Genomic DNA, 6,356 nt, shown 5'->3' on the forward strand with positions numbered 1-6,356 from the left:
TCTTTGCATTCACCCGGCCTGGTTCCTGTCCAGTGTGCCTTCAATTTTATTCCTCGTTGCTATACCCTGCCAAATGTCACTGTCATCTCATTGCCTACGCCAGATCCTGGGTCTGGATCATTTTCCCGCTATACCCTACCCTCATTGTTTTCAACCATCTGAATCTAAAACAAAAGAAGAGACGGTGGGCACAGAAAGCCCAATATCTTGCTCTGGTGCTCACCTGGGTCTCCTGCCTCCTTTATCCTCATCTCTGCATTTATTTGCTCTGCTGCCTCTGTGGATTGCAAGCTTCTCCAGACTACAAGAAATTTGCAATGAAACAGAATAATTTGGAGCAGGGCCGGCTTTAGGGGATTGGGGTGATGGTTACATTTTCCTTTCCCTGACTGCGTGATAGGACTGGGAAGCTGAAACCTAGGACAGATTCATGACCCACAACCTGACAAAGACAGGCAGATGGAAGGGGGCGCAACCCAAGTGTCAAATTCAGCAAATGTGAGGATTGGTTTTTTAAGAAGATTAGGTTTGTTTATAGAAAGGTCACTGGCTATTTGACAAACTGAGTATCTTCTAGGTTCAAAACTGCACAGCTGAAATCCACCTCTGGGCACATATTTAGGACGTGATTGCATTCCAGTTGCTTTTGTGAAGATTTTGCTTTCAGCTTTAACAAGAGGTGAGGTAAGGTTTGTCAGGCTTTGCAGTCTGATTCAAAATTTGCTTGATTTAGTCTGAACTCTCACAGGGACTCGGCCTTTCTATTGTTTTCATGCAACATGGTTAGTGCTTAATTACACAGCGATGAAACTGGTAGAAATCACATTTTGGTTTCAGCCCTCATGCAGACGGGTGCAAGGTCTGCGACTGCTGAAGAGCTGCAACCCCTTATACCAGCTCTGAATACATAACTCACAGCAAACAAGACCTAGTTAATGACTGAGATGAGGAGCACAAAAGAGGGAAAAGGTCTTAAATAGAAAATGTTAAAGCATTTCTCTATGCGAAACATTCTCTGTGAGAGCCAGGGCCAGGTTTTCATAATTATCTTCACTCTAGCAAGGTACTGCATTCAGCAATGCTTTCATCCTTTGGAAAGCAGAGGGATAAAAATATGTACGTGTGTATGTACATATATAAAAAGTTGAGCTTATTGAGATACAAAGATCTGCCTTTTCCAATGGGATTTATTTCAGTTCAGCTTATGAGTTTGGAGATATTTCCCAAAGGCTCAATTGGCATGATTCATGTTATAGAATTTCTAAGTAATGAACTTTCTTTTTTTAACAGGGAAAAAAATGGTTGACCTGCTTTAGGTATCTCTTGCAATACTGTGGCAGTACTAGCCAGAAACTAAAGGATCATTTTAGAGGTGCAAACTCTGTATTTGATAGAAATGTACAAAACTTTTTTCTTGCTGCCTTTATTTTGTTGTTTTCACTTGATGCAGAGGCTAGTAAGGAGGTACTGAAAATGCAGGATAATACATATGCTATTTATATTGTTCGCTGTTCTTCCCCCCACATAACCATACCTACTTGGGCAAACTACTTATCCATGCACTGCAGCATTAATTTCAAACAAGACAAAAACAGGAGAGGGAGAAAATTGGTTCTAATTACCCAGTTACACATGCAACATTGGGTCCCATCAGACGCTATTTCTGGCCATGCGGCAAGGAGGAGGGAATAAGAATTGTTTCCCTTCTCTTCTTAGAGCTAGAATTAGGCAGATGAGCTGTGCAGAGACCAGGGTTAGATTTTGTGTGAGATGTTTTCCCCAGTAGCCCGGCACTGGCTAAATCAGCATACAGAGTTTTGGCACCCCACTTCCCCTCTGCCTGTGCATACGACCTGGCCCACTTTGCAGAGCATGGCTTGTATGCTGTTCTTCGCAAAAGTACGTGGCAGACCACGCCTGCACCTTCAACAGACCCAGGCTGTAATCAGGATGTGTGGTACGAATGGAGCTGCTCTCTTCGGAGCTCCGCAGTAACCCAGAGAAACGGGGCCGTGCTGTTGCAAGGTGCGCTCCCAGCGCAGCTCCTGTGCTAAGAGCTTCAGGTGAACACTGGGGCTCAGGGTGATCGCTGCCAAAACGCCCGTAAGGGTAGTTAGGAGTATAAAGCAATAAAGCCATTCTTTTAGTTAATGAGATGATCTTGGTGAATGTGTTTGTTAACCGTGCGCTGGCTGCAGCTGTGTGGCTGGATCCATGCAGCCTTTTGCTGCAATCCCTCCCGCTTCATAGCTTGTGTGGCAAAGATGCTCCAGGACTCTGCAGACGCAGTGGTTTCATTGCCTTTTTTAAAGACTCCCAGCAACAAAGTAACAGGCTTTTAAACTTTCCTCCGCATCATTTTGTTCAGAAGAAATAAGGCTTTACTGGAGGAGGTAAATGTTTCTACTGATTTCAATAGGTTTTGATCAAATTCTCTCACAGCTGAGCATTTCTCCCACCGTGCTGTAACAGCTTAAGTAGTCCCACTGGAAGAGAAATTTAGCTTCTGGTGGCTTTCTTTTAAAATCTTTCAGAGCACTATTTCACAGATATTTTTCCTACATATCTGTCTGAGTCAAGGGATTTCCCTCTGAGACATCCAGGCATCTTGACATGTTAATTGCTGATCATGTGCCGGACTACAAGGTGCTTCTGAAAATGGAAAGGGATGGAAAGGCAACACAAAAGTAGAGAGGAAGGAACAATCACAGAAAAAAAACCCTATGTTTATATTAAGGAATAGAGGGAGGGAAAAAGAATTAAAGAATTTCACAGAAATAAAAAGTAGATTAGAGGAATGGAAAGAAGGCTGGTTGAATGAAGACTGAAAGACTGATGGCATTGAGCTGCAGAACTTGCTGGAAGTTTTATTTACTGATTTTATCTGGTTCCATCTCAAAAGTATTAGATTGCTTAAAAAATATAGCAAGATTTGTTGCAAATACAAAGTAATTGTACCTTACGTTTGAGGAAAGCTTGAACCGAACAGAGCAATAGGGACCCTATCTAAACGAATAGGAAAGAAAAATTAATTCAAAGGGGTTTTGTCACCTGCTTTTATGTAGGCACCTGGTTAAACCAAGAGGCATATCTGTGCAAAAAGTGGTTTACTACCTTCCTTTGCAGTGGCTACTTTCCAGAAAGTAGCAATCAATACAGTGTGCGCAGCCATTTTACTTTTTTTTCTGTATTATGACAGCAGATGACCCATAGAAAGATGTATAGATTCATTTGACTGAAGTCCTGGAAAGGTTACTCTAGCTGGAGAGCAGTCCTGAGGTGTGAGAATATAGCCTTGCTATAAAGCAATTGTGAGTTTGCATATGCAATGGAACTACTTCAGGATTAGCCATTTTTCTCAAGCTGTTAGACAGAAATAGAGAGACATTTCAAAATCCTAAAGTATACATTGCAATGTGCATTATTCAGTAAACAGCATTTTTAGGCATAAACATCAGGGTTATATCATTCAAAATTATATACTTTCTCTTTTCATGAGTACCCATTAAGCACTATTATCTGTAAGATGCTTAGGAACATAAGGTCTTTATTAAAGCTGAAGAAATCTGAGCTTATCCTGAAAAAGCATGGATAAACTCAGATCACAGACTATCCAAAAGTACATTCTTTCCAAAAAGGAGGTGGTGGTGGAGGAAGGTTAAAGTTGGTAGGGGGGACGTTTTACACTCTAACTTCAGTCAATCCCTCTTCTTTCTGAAATCCGGCTGTTACAATTCTCCTAAAGGCAGTGCTACCTATCGGTCCAGAAATTATTGTCATGGGGGATGCCAAGGAGCCCACAGCTAGCAAGCTACAGCAGAGATCTTTATTTGTAAATTACTATGGACACTTTGCATTTTTGGGCATGCAAAAAATAGTATCCTAATCAAGAGTTTAAACATTAAGGATATAAAGATTACATTAGCTTTTGCTGTCACACACTGTGCATGAAGTAACAGTGAATTTTTACTTTGCTTTCCTTCTAATATGCAACAACTTTTGATGGTAGACTCTTCTGAGTCGGAAGTCCTCTCGCTCTGGAGGAAAGGCTTAAAATAATTCAGCTAAAACAGAGAGGACTTTACCTGCTACAGTCCCCACCCTTTCCTTCTCCCACGGTGTCTGGAGCTCCCTCAGGGCTCTCCACTAACCCTGCCAAAGTCTCGGCTCACGGCTGGAGCCTCTGGCCCCACTGCTACAGGCAGTAAATGCGGGCAGCGGGGTAGGACTAGCCAGAAAAGAAGAAAACCGCTGCAGTTCTGGTACCTTTATCCTTCCCATCAGAGGGGAAAATGAAACCTCTCATACCATTTTTTTGTTTGTTATGGCAATATGAGAGACTTGTGTAGCACAGGGCAGCCGATAAACTAGGGGCTAGGACGGTGGCCTGAGATATGTGCCCCCTCTCTCCATCCTCACTGGGAAATGCCAGTCTATACCCCCAAAAAAATTTATCAACAAAATGGTGACAGTATGGATCTGTTTCTGTGAAAAGCATAGTAGAAATTTTCCTGAGCAATTTGAGCCCAAGACCTGTGTGGTCTTCCAATGGCTCTGTATGAGGCAACAAGTCCTGTACTCTTAATACTGAGCAACTGAATCAGAAATCTTCCTGATTCAGCTTCAGAAGTACACCAGAGACAACACTTGGGAAGTCCTTGGTATCTTACTCTGTTGTCCATGCCTTTAACCATGGGAGAGAGAGGCCCCCAGCAGAGCAGAGAGGAAGAGGATCAGCGCAGGGGAGCCGTAATTCCGTGCTCCTCCTTCCCCCGGCACCATCTCTCGCTTGAACCTTCCCAAGGTGCAGCCCCAGCCTTGCTGCCTTTTTTCTCCTCAGGTCTGCTGAGCTTCATTTAGATGCAAACTGGGTTCGGCCCAACAACCATTTAAATATGGCTGTTACCAAAATAGACCATTGAGCTAAGTGTGCTTCAGTCCTCATCAGACTGCAGTGATGGCATTTCTTGTAACATCTCAGCGAAGGGGAGCACCAACTATGTTTTATAGCTATTAGATAAAGGCGGATGCTCAGAACCCAGAAGACGTGCATTAATAAAACATAGCCAGCTTGACATATTGCTTGCTGAGCTTGTCTTGGCTTACAGGGGAACTATGTAACATGTCTATTAGGAAAAGATTATTCTGTGGAAGAAGCCTTTGAGCTCCTCTGTCAAAAAAATCTAAGGACCAGCACCCTGCATAGCCCCTCTGCGAATACAATATGTTCAAGCTGCAGCAAAACTAGTGGAAGATTTTCCCAAGCCTCTTTTACTGCTCTTGTGCCTGTTGCAATGTGACAGAAAGACACACAGACTTCTAGAAAGAGTGACAAAATACAGATAGGAGTGCCATAAGCTGCTCAGATCATGTCAGGTATGTAATTAAGGTAGTATAAACCTGAAGTTTAAACGCAGAAACTTAAAAAAGACATTAGTGTCTTGCTTTTCAAAGCGAATCAAAGTGAATTGATTTTCATTAAAATAAATACATTCTTGGCCCTCCCCACCCCCCACCCCCCTTAACCTTTTATTGGTATAGAGGAAGGATATAAACCCAAATGTTTCCAGGTTTCCCACCAGATCAATTGTTTTGATTCTCCTGAAACTCTAAGCACACCATTGGGATGGGGTACTTCACTGACGGTCCCCCACAGTTTGTGAGATGCAAGGATATCTGCAGGTTTTGCTCAGGATTTACCTATTGTTCTTTAAATTTTATAGAAATATATTTTATTCCAACCTGCTGGATTATTTTGTCCCTCTCTTACTAGCAATAATGTAGTTGCATCCTTAAATCTTCAAGTATCAAAAAGGAACATATAGAAAATGAGCTGACATTTTTCTAAACAAGTTATTATTTATATTGCAGCCTCAGCATAGCAGGTGCTTTAACAAAAAATACCAGGATACATTTTCAGTCTTGGAAAGTATAATGTCTAAGTAGGCTCCTCTAGGATTATGCTTTTAAGGGTGGGGGTTGCAGATTTTGCAACCAATCCACTCTTACAAGTAATATTTAATCAGCACCTGCACTTTGAGTTGCCATATTTCTTTATAATAATGATGGCTGGCTCTTGAAAAGACACTTAGTTGAGGTGCTTGCAATTTAAAGCTTTCTTGGTAATTATCAATCTGGAACATTTCTATTCCTCAATCTACTGAGGGCCATTTGTGTCTGAAAAATATCTTACTCACATCCACATTTGCAAATGTTGAAGTAACAAGTGTAAACAGAATGCATCTGCATCACAATTTTACATGAAGTGTTAAATCATGCAACTTCAACAGAAATTTGGAATGGGAACCCAAACTACGATAGGAACACTGTTATCTTGTAATTCCTTCCCCGCCCCC

This window comes from Egretta garzetta, unplaced genomic scaffold, assembly GCF_000687185.1.
Source record: "Egretta garzetta isolate BGI_Z169 unplaced genomic scaffold, ASM68718v1 scaffold45, whole genome shotgun sequence".
In the NCBI taxonomy this organism is placed as follows: Eukaryota; Metazoa; Chordata; class Aves; order Pelecaniformes; family Ardeidae; genus Egretta; species Egretta garzetta.